Below are 16,151 nucleotides of genomic sequence, written 5' to 3' on the forward strand. Positions count from 1 at the left end.
ATGTAGTAGATGCTCAATACATTTTTGTGTGAGGTTAGTTACAAATCTCCCTTTACTAGAGTGTTGTTTTCAATGGTTGTGTTTGTCAGTTTGTCATACTGTGGGGACTTGCGTGTTGCCGTGATGATGGAAGTTATGCTGTCGGTATTCAAATACCAGCAGGGTCACCCATGGTGGACAGGTTTCAGCTGAGCTTCCAGACTAAGGCAGGCTAGGAAAAAGGACCTGGTGGTCTGCTTCTGAAAAAAATTAGCAAGTGAAAATCTCATGAATACCAGCAGAGCATTGTCTGATATAGTGCCAGAAGATAAGCCCCTCAGGCTGGAAGGCACTCAAAATACAACCAGGGAAGAGCTGCCTCCTCGAAGTATTTGTTGCTGTTGTTGTGGTTAGGTGCCATCGAGTCAAAGTAGAGTAGACCTTAATGACATGGGTGGAGTCAAATATTTGGGCCTTTCATTTGCTGAGGTGGCACAACTCAAAATGAGAAGAAACAGCTGTAAGCATCTGTTAATAACAGAACATGGTGAAATGCAACACGTAAACATCAATATCCTAGGCATTAGTGAGCTGAAGTGAACTGGTATTGGTCATACTGAAACAATCGTATGGTCTATATGTCAGGAATGACAAATTGAAGAGGACTGGCATTGCATTCATCTTCGAAAAGAACATTTCAAGATCTATCAGGAAGTACAGTGCTGTCAGTAATAGGATAATACCCATACGCCTACGAGAAAGACCAGTTAATATGACTGTTATTCAAATTTACACACCAACCACTAAGGCCAAAGATGAAGAAATTGAAGATTTTTACCAACCTCTACAGTTTGAAATTAATCAAACATGTAATCAAGATACATTGATAATTACTGCTGATTGGAACGTGAAAGTTGGAAACAAAGAAGAAGGATTGGTAGTTGGAAAATATGGCTTTGGTGATAGAAAGGATGCCAGAGATCACATGATAGAATTCTGCAAGACCAACAAATTCTTCATTGCAGATACCTTTTTTACCAACATAAATTGCGACTATACACGTGGGCCTCACCAGATGGAATACACAGGAATCAAATTGACTACATCTGTGGAAGGAGATGGTGGAAAAGCTCACTATCATCAGTCAGAACAAGGCCAGGGAATGACTGCAGAACAAACCATCAATTGTACACATGCCCTGGTGGTGCAGTGGTTAAGAACTCAGGCTACTAACCAAAAGGTTGGCAGTTCGAATCCACCAGTTGCTCCTTGAAAACCTTATGGGCAATTCTACTCTGTCCTAGAGGGTCTCTATGAGTCAGAATAGGCTTGATGGCAGTGGGTTTTCAAGTTCAAGTTGAAGCTGAAGAAAATTAGAACACGTCCATGACAGCCAAAGTACAACCTTGAGTATACCCCACCTGAATTTAGAAACTATCTCTAGATTCAACATATTGAACACTAATGACTGAAGACCAGGTGAGTTGTGGTATGACATCAAGGATATCATACCTGAAGAAAGCAAGAGGTTATTAAAAAGATGGGAAAGAAAAAGAGAAAGACCAAAATGGATGTCAGAAGAGATTCTGAAACGTGCTCTTGAACATCAGATAGCTAAAGCTAATGGAAGAAATGATGAAGCAAAAGAGCTGAACAGAAGATTTCAAAGGGCAGCTCGAGAAGACGAAGTAAAGTATTATAATGACACGTGCAAAGGCCTGGAGTTAGAAAACCAAAAGGAAGAACACGCTTGGCATTTCTCAAGTTCAAAGAACTGAAAAAAACATTGAAGCCTCGAGTTGCAATATTGAAGGATTCTATGGGCAAAATACTGAATGACACAGGAAGCATCAAAAGAAGTTGGAAGGAATACACGGAGTCGCTATACCAAAAAAGAATTGGTCGACATTCAACCGTTTCAGGAGGTAGCATATGATCAAGAATCGATGGTACTGAAGGAAGAAGTCCAAGCTGCACTGAAGACATTGGCCAAAACCAAGGCTCCAGAAATTAAAGAAATACCAACTGAGATGTTTCAACAAGCGGATGCAATACTGGAAGTATTCATTCATCTATGCCAAGAAATTTGGAAGACAGCTAGCTGGCCAACCAGCTGGAAGAGATCCATATTTATGCCTATTCCAGAGAAAGGTGATCCAACAGAATGCAGAAATTATTGAAAAATATCATTAATATCACACACAAGTAAAACTTTGCTGAAGATCATTCAAAAGCAATTGTAAGCAGTACATCGACAGGGAACTGCCAGAAATTCAAGCCAGATTCAGAAGAGGACTTGGAACCAGGGATATCATTTCTGATGTCAGATGAATCCTGGATGAAAGCAGAGAATACCAGAAAGACGTTTACCTGTGTTTTTTGTTTTTTTTTTTTCAACTGATGCCAGACAACTTTCAAGTGATGAAGATTAACAAGCCAAGGATAAATGGACCTTACAATAAAACGGACAAAATTCACATTGTCATTTTGGAATGATTTGGGTACTGCTTTGGGGATGGCTGCACTATTAACAGCATTTATTGACAATCTTTGGGACCCATTGGAAAATTCTCCTCCATTACTAATACATGAGTCAAAGCAGAAACTTACTCTCGTGTGGGTTCCATTTCGGTGTTTGTGCGTATGCAGGCTGGTAGCTTTCACTGTGGCCGCTTCAGTGACAATTGTTGAAATTGTGTGCATAAGGATCTCCCATGTGCTCTAGTGACTTAGATGCACAATGTTAATGCCATCACAACTCTAATTCCTTCTACCTTTATTATAAGAAACCACAAGTAGCATCTGATAATACGAGTGGGCTCACACATTTTAGGTGAAATCCTATGTATTAGAGAAAGAACTAAGACTGTGTGTCATGAAGACTTGTCAAGGATGTCCTACAAATTCATTCCTCGTAAACAACACGTTCAATCCTGTAAGCAAATGTAACACTTTAGTCCTTTTTAGTCTGGAAGCAAATATCATTTTGCTTCTGATACCGATATAAATTTCATACACTTTATAATCCTAAGGTTAGTTCTCTTGGGATGCTAGCCCTGCATCGAGATATAAAACATACAGGAGGTAGTTTTTGTATTATGGATGGAATGGGCAGGCATAGCCCTTACAGTTAAGAACTCTACTGGACCACAAACAAATCAAAAGTGACCTTATGATTTAAGATAAATGCTAAAGAAGATTCAGCAACTCTGAAAACAGTTTTTTAAACTGCCCATATTTTTTTTTATTAACTTTTATTGAGCTTCAAGTGAACGTTTACAAATCAAGTCAGACTGTCACATATAAGTTTACATACACCTTACTCCGTACTCCCACTTGCTCTCCCCCTAATGAGTCAACCCTTCCAGTCTCTCCTTTCGTGACAATTTTGCCAGCTTCCAACTCTCTCTATCCTCCCATCCCCCCTCCAGACAGGAGATGCCAACACACTCTCAAGTGTCCACCTGATATAATTAGCTCACTCTTCATCAGCATCTCTCTCCTACCCACTGTCCAGTCCCTTTCATGTCTGATGAGTTGTCTTCGGGAATGGTTCCTGTCCTGTGCCAACAGAAGGTTTGGGGACCATGACCGCTGGGATTCCTCTAGTCTCAGTCAGACCATTAAGTATGGTCTTTTTTGAGAATTTGGGGTCTGCATCCCACTGATCTCCTGCTCCCTCAGGGGTTCTCTGTTGTGCTCCCTGTCAGGGCAGTCATCGGTTGTGGCCGGGCACCAACTAGTTCTTCTGGTCTCAGGATGATGTAGGTCTCTGGTTCATGTGGCCCTTTCTGTCTCTTGGGCTCTTAGTTATCGTGTGGCCTTGGTGTTCTTCATTCTCCTTTGCTCCAGGTGGGTTGAGACCAATTGATGCATCTTAGATGGCCGCTTCTTAGCATTTAAGACCCCAGACGCCACATTTCAAAGTGGGATGCAGAATGTTTTCATAATAGAATTATTTTGCCAATTGACTTAGAAGTCCTCTTAAACCATGGTCCCCAAACCCCCGCCCTTGCTCCGCTGACCTTTGAAGCATTCAGTTTATCCCGGCAACTTCTTTGCTTTTGGTCCAGTTCAGTTGAGCTGACCTTCCATGTATTGAGTATCGTCCTTCCCTTCACCTAAAGCAGTTCTTATCTACTAATTAATCAGTAAAAAACCCTCTCCCACCCTCCCTCCCTCCCCGCCTCGTAACCACAAAAGTATGTGTTCTTCTCAGTTTATACTATTTCTCAAGATCTTATAATAGTGGTCTTATACAATATTTGTCCTTTTGCCTCTGACTAATTTCGCTCAGCATAATGCCTTCCAGGTTCCTCTATGTTTCACAGATTTGTCACTGTTCTTTATCGATGCGTAGTATTCCACTGTGTGAATATACTACAATTTATTTAACCATTCATCCATTGATGGACACCTTGGTTGCTTCCAGCTTTTTGCTATTGTAAGCAGAGCTGCAATAAACGTGGGTGTGCATGTATCTGTTTGTGTGAAGGCTCTTATTTCTCTAGGGTATATTCCGAGGAGTGGGATTTCTGGGTTGTATGGTAGTTCTATTTCTAACTGTTTAAGATAACGCCAGATAGATTTCCAAAGTGGTTGTACCATTTTACATTCCCACCAGCAGTGTATAAGAGTTCCAGTCTCTCCGCAGCCTCTCCAACATTTATTATTTTGTGTTTTTTGGATTAATGCCAGCCTTGTTGGAGTGAGATGGAATCTCATCGTAGTTTTAATTGGCATTTCTCTAATGGCTAATGATCGAGAGCATTTTCTCATGTATCTGTTAGCTGCCTGAATATCTTTCTTTAGTGAAGTGTGTGTTCATGTCCTTTGCCCACTTCTTGATTGGGTTGTTTGTCTTTTTGTGGTTGAGTTTTGACAGAATCATGTAGATTTTAGAGATCAGGCGCTGGTCAGAGATGTCATAGCTGAAGATTCTTTCCCAGTCTGTAGGTGGTCTTTTTACTCTTTTGGTGAAGTCTTTAGATGAGCATAGGTGCTTGATTTTTAGGAGCTCCCAGTTACCTGGTTTCTCTTCGTCATTTTTGATAATGTTTTATATTCTGTTTATGCCTTGTATTAGGGCTCCTAAGGTTGTCCCTATTTTTTCTTCCATGATCTTTATCGTTTTAGTCTTTATGTTTAGGTCTTTGATCCACTTGGAGTTAGTTTTTGTGCATGGTGTGAGGTATGGGTCCTGTTTCATTTTTTTGCAAATGGATATCCAGTTATGCCAGCACCATTTGTTAAAAAGACTATCTTTTCCCCAATTAAGTGACACTGGGCCTTTGTCAAATATCAGCTGCTCATATGTGGATGGATTTTTATCTGTGTTCTCAATTCTGTTCCACTGGTCTATGTGCCTGTTGTACCAGTACCAGGCTGTTTTGACTACTGTGGCTGTATAATAGGTTCTGAAATCAGGTAGAGTGAGGCCTCCCACTTTCTTCTTTTTCAGTAATGCTTTGCTTATCCAAGGCTTCTTTCCCTTCCATATGAAGTTGGTGATTTGTTTCTCTATCACCTTAAAAAATGACATTGGAATTTGGATCGGAAGTGCATTGTATGTATAGATGGCTTTTGGTAGAATAGACATTTTTACTATGTTAAGTCTTCCTATCCATGAGCAAGGTATGTTTTTCCACTTAAGTATGTCCTTTTGAATTTCTTGTAGTAGAGCTTTGTAGTTTTCTTTGTATAGGTCTTTTACATCCTTGGTAAGATTTATTCCTAAGTATTTTATCTTCTTGGGGGCTACTGTGAATGGTATTGATTTGGTTATTTCCTCTTCGATGTTCTTTTTGCTGATGTAGAGGAATCCAAGTGATTTTTGTGTGTTTATCTTATAACCTGAGACTCTGCCAAGCTCTTCTATTAGTTTCAGTAGTTTTCTGGAGGATTCCTTGGGGTTTTCTGCATATAAGATCATGTCATCTGCAAATAGAGATAATTTTACTTCCTCCTTGCCAATCCGGATTCCCTTTATTTCTTTGTCTAGCCTAATTGCTCTGGCTAGGACCTCTAGCACAATGTTGAATAAGAGCGGTGATAAAGGGCATCCTTGTCTGGTTCCCGTTCTCAAGGGAAATGCTTTCAGGCTCTCTCCATTTAGAGTGATGTTGGCTGTTGGCTTCGCATAGATGCCCTTTATTATGTTGAGGAATTTTCCTTCAATTCCTATTTTGCTGAGAGTTTTTTATCATAAATCGGTGTTGAACTTTGTCAAATGCCTTTTCTGCATCAATTGATAAGATCATGTGGTTTTTGTCTTTTGTTTTACTTATATGGTGGATTACATTAATGGTTTTTCTAATATTAAAGCAGCCTTGCATAAAAAAAAAAATTTTTTTTTATACCTGGTATAAATCCCACTTGGTCGTGGTGAATTATTTTTTTGATATGTTGTTGAATTCTATTGGCTAGAATTTTGTTGAGGATTTTTGCATCTGTGTTCATGAGGGATATAGGTCTATAATTTTCTTTTTTTGTGGTGTCTTTACCTGGTTTTGGTATCAGGGAGATGGTGGCTTCGTAGAATGAGTTGGGTACTATTCCGTCATTTTCTATGCTTTGAAATACCTTTAGTAGTAGTGGTGTTGTCTCTTCTCTGAAAGTTTGGTAGAACTCTGCAGTGAAGCCGTCCGGGCCAGGGCTTTTTTTTGTTGGGAGTTTTTTGATTACCGTTTCAATCTCTTTTTTTGTTATGGGTCTATTTAGTTCTTCTACTTCTGATTGTGTTAGTTTAGGTAGGTAGTGTTTTTCCAGGAATCCATCCATTTCTTCTAGGTTTGCAAATTTGTTAGAGTACAATTTTTCATAATAATCTGATATGATTCTTTTAATTTCATTTGGTTCTGTTGTGATGTGGCCCTTCTCGTTTCTTATTCGGGTTATTTGTTTCCTTTCCTGTATTTCTTTAGTCAGTCTAGCCAGTGGTTTATCGCTTTTGTTAATTTTTTCAAAGAACCAGCTTTTGGCTTTGTTAATTCTTTCAATTGTTTTTCTGTTCTCTAATTCATTTAGTTCAGCTCTAATTTTTATTATTTGTTTTCTTCTGGTGCCTGATGGATTCTTTTGTTGCTCACTTTCTATTTGTTCAAGTTGTAGGGATAGTTCTCTGATTTTGGCTCTTTCTTCTTTTAGTATGTGTGCATTTATCGATATAAAGTGGCCTGTGAGCACTGCTTTTGCTGTGTCCCAGAGGTTTTGATAGGAAGTATTTTCCTTCTCGTTGCATTCTATGAATTTCCTTATTCCCTCCTTAATGTCTTCTATAAGCCAGTCTTTTTTCAGGAGGGTATTGTTCAGTTCCCAAGTATTTGATTTCTTTTCCCTAGTTTTTCTGTTATTGATTTCTACTTTTATTGCCTTGTGGTCTGAGAAGATGCTTTGTAATATTTCGATGTTTTGGATTCTGCAAAGGTTTGTTTTATGACCTAATATGTGGTCTATTCTGGAGAATGTTCCATGTGCACTAGAAAAAAAAAGTATACTTTGCAGCAGTTGGGTGGAGAGTTCTGTATAAGTCAATGAGGTCAAGTTGGTTGATTGTTGTCATTAGGTCTTCCGTGTCTCTGTTGAGCTTCTTACTGGATGTCCTGTCCTTCTCCGAAAGTGGTGTGTTGAAGTCCCCTACTATAATTGTGGAGGTGTCTATCTCACTTTTCAGTTCTGTTAAAATTTGATTATGTATCTTGCAGGCCTGTCATTGGGTGCATAAATATTTAATATGGTTATGTCTTCCTGATCAATTGTCCCTTTTATCGTTATGTAGTGCCCTTCTTTATCCTTTGTGGTGGATTTAAGTTTAAAGTCTATTTTGTCAGAAATTAATATTGCTACTCCTCTTCTTTTTTGCTTATTGTTTGCTTGATATATTTTTTTCCATCCTTTGAGTTTTAGTTTGTTTGTGTCTCTAAGTCTAATGTGTGTCTCTTGTAGGCAGCATATAGACGGATCGTGTTTCTTTATCCAGTCCGAGACTCTCTGTCTCTTTATTGGTGCATTTAGTCCATTTACATTCAGCGTAATTATAGATAAATAAGTGTTTAGCGTTGTCATTTTGATGCCTTTTTATGTGTGTTGTTGACAATTTCATTTTCCACTTACTTTTTTGTGCTGAGACGTTTTTCTTTGTAAATTGTGAGATCCTCATTTTCATAGTATTTGACTTTATGTTTGTTGATTCGTTACGTTTTTCTTGGCTTTTATTTTGAGTTATGGAGTTGTTATACCTCTTTGTGGTTACCTTAATATTTACCCCTATCTTTCTAAGTAAAAACCTAACTTGTATTGTCCTATATCGCCTTGTATCCCTCTCCATATGGCAGTTCTATGCCACCTGTATTTAGTCCCTCTTTTTGATTATTGTGATCTTTTACATATTGATTTCAATGATTCCCTGTTTTGAGCATTTTTTTTTTAATTAATCTTAATTTGTTTTTGTGATTTCCCTACTTGAGTTGATATCAGGATGTTCTGTTCTGTGACCTTGTGTTGTGCTGGTGTCTGATATTATTGGTTTTCTGACCAACCAATTTCCTTTAGTATTTCTTGTAGCTTTGGTTTGGTTTTTGCAAATTCTCTAAACTTGTGTTTATCTGTAAATATCTTAATTTCTCCTTCATATTTCAGAGAGAGTTTTGCTGGATATATGATCCTTGGCTGGCAGTTTTTCTCCTTCAGTGCTCTGTATATGTCATCCCATTCCCTTCTTGCCTGCGTGGTTTCTGATGAGTAGTCTGAACTTATTCTTATTGATTCTCTCTTGAAGGAAACCTTTCTTTTATCCCTGGCTGCTTTTAAAATTTTCTCTTTATCTTTGGTTTTGGCAAGTTTGATGATAATATGTCTTGGTGTTTTTCTTTTTGGATCAATCTTAAATGGGGTTCAATGAGCATCTTGGATAGATATCCTTTCGTCTTTCATGATGTCAGGGAAGTTTTCTGTCAGCAGATCTTCAACTATTTTCTCTGTGTTTTCTGTCCTCCCTCCCTGTTCTGGGACTCCAATCACACGCAAGTTATCCTTCTTGATAGAGTCCCACATGATTCTTAGGGTTTCTTCATTTTTTTTAATTCTTTTATCTGATTTTTTTTCAGCTATGTTGGTGTTAATTCCCTGGTCCTCCAGATTTCCCAGTCTGCATTCTAATTGCTCGAGTCTGCTCATCTGGCTTCCTATTGCATTGTCTAATTCTGTAATTTTACTGTTAATCTTTTGGATTTCTGCATGCTGTCTCTCTATGGATTCTTGCAACTTATTAATTTTTCCACCAAGTTCTTGAATAATCTTTTTGAGTTCTTCAACTGTTTTATCAGTGTGTTCCTTGGCTTTTTCTGCAGTTTGCCTTATTTCATTTCTGAGGTCATCCCTGATGTCTTGAAGCATTCTGTAAATTAGTTTTTTATATTCTGTATCTGATAATTCATTTGGGAAAGATTTTGATTCTTTTGTTTGGGGGGTTGTAGAAGCTGTCATGGTCTGCTTCTTTATGTGGTTTGATATCGAGTGCTGTCTCCGAGCCATCACTAAGATACTAAATAAATAAATAAATAAATAATTTTTTTTTTAATATAGTAGTGATTTATTCTATAATTGCTCACTGAGTCTTATCTTGTTTTGTTTTCTTTCAATATACGTGGATGGGCTACTAGATTGTGCTGTCTTGTTTGTTGTAGCCCTTGACTTACTTATGACCTATTACCAGCTGGTTTGGGCTGTTGCCAGATATATATGCCTGAGTCTATTCACTATTCTTGAGTAGAATCTGATTTTGGGTCATCAAGTGTGTGCTGCACCCTAACACCTATCCACCTTGAAAAGTAGTGGTGATAGTTGTGTGCACCAGATTCTATTAGCAGCTGGGGTTCACACTCCGGGGGGGCAGGATGCTGACAGTCTTCCCCCAAGTGTCAGTGAGGTAGGTGTGTCTCTATTCCTATAGCACCTTGGTGGGAGGGCTCTGCAGCTGTACCTTAGGCCCCCAATGCAAGTACCTCTCCTGATTGGTAGGTGTCACCCTCCTTAGACCCCTAAGGCAAGAGGCTAGGTAGTCTGGGGGGAGCTTCAGCCCTCAGTTCCCTGTTGTGGGTCAGTTAGGGCTCTGTTGAATAAGCAGAGATATCAGACCTGGGAAACTTGTTTTTCCAGTAAATCCGCTAAAAAAAATGCAGTCAGATCCCTATCAGAACTGCCTTTGCATTATAACAGCCACCTTGTTCCCTGTAAGGATGAAAGCCCGAGATTTGGATCATATATGCTTGGCTGGAGCTGGTTCTGTGTTTTCAGTCCAATTAGGGAAGGATTTTTGGTCCCTGGGTTTTTTGTGGTTGCTTCTCTCAGGCCGGAAGAATGGGTTAGGAAAAGACCAGAAAAAAAAAAAGGGAAAAGCAAAGCCGCGGAGCCGGAGCCGTTCTCCCTCTGGCTCAGGAAATTCCAATGTTAATGAAGCCGCCTGGGAAGGGGAGGGGAGGATTCAGAAAAACAGGAGAGAGTAGCACCCCAGGATATAGCCAAAATTGCTTATCTTGCTTGGGATGACTATTTTATCTGAGATTCCCGAGGGGCATGTTGCCTATGTGTGCTGGCTGGGTAGAGATTGCCCCCAAGGGTCAGGCCCGCAGGAGCCGCGGTCAGTTCCTCTGCTGCCAGTCCAAAGCCCAGCGTCAAGGTTCCCCTGCTGGGACGCTGCACTCCCAGCTCCAAAATCAGTCGCTGCCTCCCGGGGACTTCTCGTCCCGCCAGCCGCGTCGCCGCGCCGTCTCCGCGGACCGGCTGGGCCCCCTCCCGGGGTTAGTTCAGGGGGGTAGGGCTGCACCTCGTGTTTGTGCCGTGACCGGATGCCGTGTTCAGCTCCCATATGCCCAGTCAAAGCCTGGCGCCAAGGTTCCCCGGCTGGGATGCTGCACTCCTGGCTCCAAAACCAGTCACTGCCTCCCGGGGACTTCTTCTCCCACCAGCCGCATCACCACGCTGCCCACACGACCGGCTGAGCCCCCTCCCGGGGTCAGTTCAGGGGGGTAGGGCTGCGCCCCGTGTTTGCGCCATCACAAGATGTTGTGTTCAGCTCCCCTGGGCCCAGTCCTAAGCCCGGCGCCAAGGTTACCCGACTGGGACGCTGGCTCCAGACTCTGAAAACAGTCGCTGCTTCCCTGTAGTTGTTCGTTCTCCATCTCTGTCACTCAGGTCAACTCTTCAAATCTGTGTTTGTTGTTCAGGGTTTGTAGATTGTCATGTATGTGATCGATTCACTTGTTTTTCCGAGTCTTTGTTGCAAGAGGGATCCGAGGTAGTGTCTACCTAGTCAGCCATCTTGCGTTTACCTGTGTTTTATTGACTATGCAAAGGCATTTGACTGTCTGGATCATAACAAATTATGGATAACATTGTGAAGAGTGGGAATTCCAGAACATTAAATTGTGCTCATGAGAAACCTGTACATAGATCAAGAGGCAATCATTTGAACAGAACGAGAGGATACTTCATGGTTTAAAATCAGGCAAGGAGTGCATCAGAGTTTCATCCTTTCACCATACCTATTCAATCTGTATGCTGAGCAAATAATCCAAGAAGCTGGACTACACGAAGAAGAAGATGGCATCAGGATTGGAGGAAGACTCATTAACAACCTGAGATATGCAGATAATACAACCTTGCTTGTTGAAAGTGAAGAGGACTTGAAGCACTGATGAAGATCAAAGACTCCAGCCTTCACTATGGATTACACCTCAACATAAAGAAAACAAAAATTCTCACAACTGGACCAATAAGCAACAACATGATAAACAGAGAAAAGACTGAAGTTTTCAAGGATTTCATTTTACTTGGATCCACAGTCAACACCCATGGAAGCAGCAGTCAAGAAATCAAATGACACATTGCACTGGGCAAGTCTGCTGCAAAAGACCTCTTTAAAGTGTTAAAAAAAAACAAAGATGTCACCTTGAAGACTAAGGTACACCTGACCCAAGCCATGGTATTTTCAGGTACATCATATGTATGCAAAAGCTGGACAATGAATAAGGAAGACAGAAGAAAAACTGATACCTTTGAATTATGGCGCTGGCAAAGAATATTGAATATACCATGGACTGCTGAAAAATGAACAAGCCTGTCTTGGAAGAAATACAGCCAGAATGCTCCTTAGAAACAATGATAGCGAGATTTCGTCTCACATACTTTGGAGATATGATCAGGAAGAATCAGTCCCTGGAAAAGGACATCATGCTTAGTAAATTAGAGGGTCAGTGAAAAAGAGGGAGACCCTCAATGAGATGGACTGACACAGGGGCTGCAACAATGGGCTCAAGCATGGCAATGATTGTGAGGATGGCGCAGATGGAGCAGTAGTTTCGTTCTGTTGTGCATAGGATGGCTATGAGTCAAAACCATCTGGATGGCACCAAACAACAACAACAAAAATATTTTCCAGAGTCAACATACAGGATTTCACAAGGCTGAGTACACTTAAACGAACCAAATATTTGAAACTGGGGATCACTGATTCATTTAGTGCACATTTATTGAGTGACTGATGCAGTTGGTTTGCAACCCACTTGTTGTGTGCTGTCAAGTCGATTCCGACTCTTAGTGACCCTGTGCAACAGAGTAGAGCTGCCCCATAGGGTTTATTAGACTGAAGTCTTTATAGGAGCAGATCGCCAGATCTTTTCTCCCACAGAGCTGCTGGTGGGCTCAGACCGCTAGCCTTTCATTTAGCAGCCAAGCACTTAACCATTGTGCCCACTAGGGTGGTCAACTACTAACCTAAAAGTTGGCAGTTCAAACCCACCCAGTGGCACCACAGAAAGGCCTGTCAATCTGCTCACATAAAGATTACAGCCAAGAAAACCCTATGGAGCAGTCTACTCTGGCACACATGGGGCCACCATGAGTCGGAATTGACAGCAACAGGTTTGTTTTATCATGCATAAGGCTTATCATCAGCGCTAAGGAAAAGTAACGAACAACAGAAAAACAATCTCTACCTTAGTGAGTGCTAAGGGCTTTGGAGAAAAATTAAGCCTGGTGGAGGGGCTGCAGTGTTCAGTGGGGTGGGCAAGGCAGCCTTAAGAGAAGATGGTGTTTGATCAAAGACCTAAAGGAGGTGGGGAGTAAGCGTGTGGCTGTCTGCGGGGAGAGGGCTCCAGGCAGAGAGTTGCCTTGAAAATTGAATGTGAATCGTCTGTCCCCCATCTGGCCCCTTCTTTAACCCTAGGTCTCTATCATACGATTCTGTGGATTCATCCAGGATGGTCACAGTATTGTGTTGGATCTGAAAGACTAAGAATAGGCGTTATTAATTTCTTGGTGTTCTGATTATCCACTGCTGTGTAACAAATTACCCCAAAGTGCATTGGCTTAAAACAATAACCATCTTATTACATCTCATGGTTTTGTGGGTCAGGAGTTTGAGCGGGGCTTGGCTGGGTGAGTCTTCTGTTCCATGTGGTGTTGGTGGAGGCCATTTGTGGTATTCAGTTGGCTGATGGACTGGTCTGAAGAGACCAGGATGGTTTCACTCACATGTTTGGCACCTTAGCAGCAATAGCTAGGAGGCCATGTGGCCTCTCCAGCATAGTGGTCCCAGGGCTCCCAGAGCAATCATCCTAAGAGACAGTAAGTGGGAGCTGCCAGTCTCTTAAGACTTGGGCCCAGAAACGGGCACAGCATCACTTGCACTGTAATCTGTTGGTCAAGTAAACACAGAGCCCACTCAGATTCAAGGACAGTCACAAATACCCCATGTTCTGATGGAAGAAGCATCAAAAAATTTGTGGCCACCCTTATTCTACCAACTTTAGACTGTCTATAGCTATTCAAACTTCAGTACTTGACTTTCTTGCCCAACTCTCCAGGTCTCCTAGAGACTTCTGGAGTAATGTTTCTACTGGTCTAGCTCTTTCTGGCCTCAATTACTATCACACAGATCATGCATATGCTAGAGGCAAAGCTCTCAAGCTGCATGCTATACCCGTTGCTGGAAAGACAAAAATGAACAAAAACGTACACAGTCTATAGCCTCGGGGAGCTGAGAGGCCAACTGTGGGAATCAGAAGTTTGATAAACACAAAATAACGTCTAATTACAGATTGAGATAAGTGCTATGAAGGAACGGGGCAGCAGTGTGCTACACAGCACAGTAACTAATGGGGACATCAGTGTAGGCTCCGGGCTGTCTTAAGCTGCAGCTGCTGGGCCTTTGCCATATCATCCCATCATCCTGTGCAATGGGCCATATTAGCAATTACCACAGTGCCTTCTAGGGAGAAGTGACACTTGAGCCAACTCTCAACTTAGGGGTTGTTAATGCTACCCAGAAATTTCCACATGACATATGTCAGATGTGCTTGGAAATGAAGCATTTGGGTTCCAGAAGGTGAAGAAGCTACAGAAAAGTGAGGTGCAGCGACTCAGGCAGAGAAGGCTTCCACACAGTCAGGCCGAGTGAGGACAGCTCGGTGGAGTAGACCCAGTGTTTGCACAGGTGTTGGGCATGTAGGGCCAACATCAGACCAGAGAATCCTGGCAGGAGCAATAGGCCCCCAAGGGCAATAGACCAGGAGGAAGTGTGGCCCGGGGAGGAGGGCTGGTGAGAGCTCCTCAAGATGTGAGGCTGGGGTCTGGCTAAAGCCTCCGAACCAGCCAGGTCAAGGTCTGGAGCCCTAAGACTCGAGGCCCCGCCCCAAGGAGGGAGAGCCAACATGGCTGGCCAGCCCTGCAGACCAGGCTAGTGATGGGCAGCTCTGGGCCAGGGCCACCGGAGAGTTCTGGAATAGGACTGCCTGCCCCTTCAGATCTGTCTGCTGCAAAGGAGACTGGGGCCACATGGGAGTCAGTGACAGAGGTGGTGCCTGGATCCCACACCATGTCCTTTTGGACTGTGCGGGGCCAAGGGAAGCTACGGATGGTTCTCGTATATGTGAGAGGGGAGCTAGGGAAGATAGAGGCAGGTGGGTGAGGAGGGACACCGACACCAGCTGTTCTACGGTCCAGAGTCAGCCCAGGCTTGGGGGCGAATGTGTTTGGACATGAGCTCACATACCTCCAGTGGAATCTGTGGCTCTGTCACAGGAAATTGAGGTTCCACTGCTGTGTGTGTTTAAGGAGTAGGCCAGATCATTCCCACTACTGTGAGGAGATGGCATCGTCCTTTGCTGTTACACCCTCATGGCATGCTTTTGAAGGAGGGAGTCAGCAGGGCTGTGGCTGTCACATGCTGTCGTTTGGAGTTTCTGTGAGGTGGGACCTGAAGGAGGGTGCTGCTCAAGCCCGTGCCATGTCTGTCTTTGCATCCCCTGACACTTGGCACGAGGACTGGCTTCATGAATGTTGGTTGGCCCTCCAAAGCAATGGCTGGTATGTCTGACCATATCAGGCAAGGCAGGGTAGCATCTCAGGCAAAAACCCAGGTTTGAGGGTCAGACACACCCAGGTTCATGTCCTGGTCTTGTCAGTGAGTAACTGTGTAACCTTGGACAAGTTACTTAACATCTCTGTGGCTCTGTTCCTTCACCTGTAAAATGGGGTTAATAATAGTATCTACCTTGCACAGAGTAAACACACAATAGATGATGGCTAAGTTCCTGAGGGGACACTGTGTCTGTCCTGTACACACAGGGCCCTTAGCGTGCAGCTGGTGCACAGGAGTATCTGCTGAACAGTTGAATCCTGATTAGACAGGACCTGTGCTCTCAGCTTTCCAGGATGAGTTGTGCCAACAACACACAATGCATCTGCATGTGTGGGGTGTGTGTTTAACATACACCAGATCAGGTACACACACAAAGCTGCTAGTCCAAGAGCTCCCCGAGGGAGGCTCTGTGCTTGTTCTAATGAGGCTGCTGTGTGCGGGTCTTGTCGGGGGAACTGTCTACAGATTAGCTCACAAGCCACACGAGGGCACCACCTTTGTGATTCTCACCCAAGGAGCGTCCCCTGATGGGCTTCCGTGTCATCTTCCACGACCTGGGTCCACACAGCTCTGGCCTTTTCCATAATGCTGGAATGTAAGTGTCTCGAGGGCAAGGACTGTTGTATTCCTCATTATAACCTTGTTGAGTAGAACAGGGACTGGCTCACAGTACATACACAAACATTTGCTGAATGAATGAATGAGCGTTCTCCAGGTCTAAAGACAGAAGAGATGAAATCTCTAGTCCTCCAAG

The 16,151-nt window shown here is 42.6% G+C and overlaps 1 protein-coding gene across 1 annotated transcript in view; it reads left to right on the forward strand.

The window, feature by feature from the left end:
* Window positions 1-16,151, forward strand: part of LZTFL1 (leucine zipper transcription factor like 1) — a 110,424-nt gene that overhangs the window by 3,785 nt on the left and 90,488 nt on the right. The window lies entirely within an intron of this gene.

This window comes from Loxodonta africana, chromosome 22, assembly GCF_030014295.1.
Source record: "Loxodonta africana isolate mLoxAfr1 chromosome 22, mLoxAfr1.hap2, whole genome shotgun sequence".
Lineage (NCBI taxonomy): Eukaryota > Metazoa > Chordata > Mammalia > Proboscidea > Elephantidae > Loxodonta > Loxodonta africana.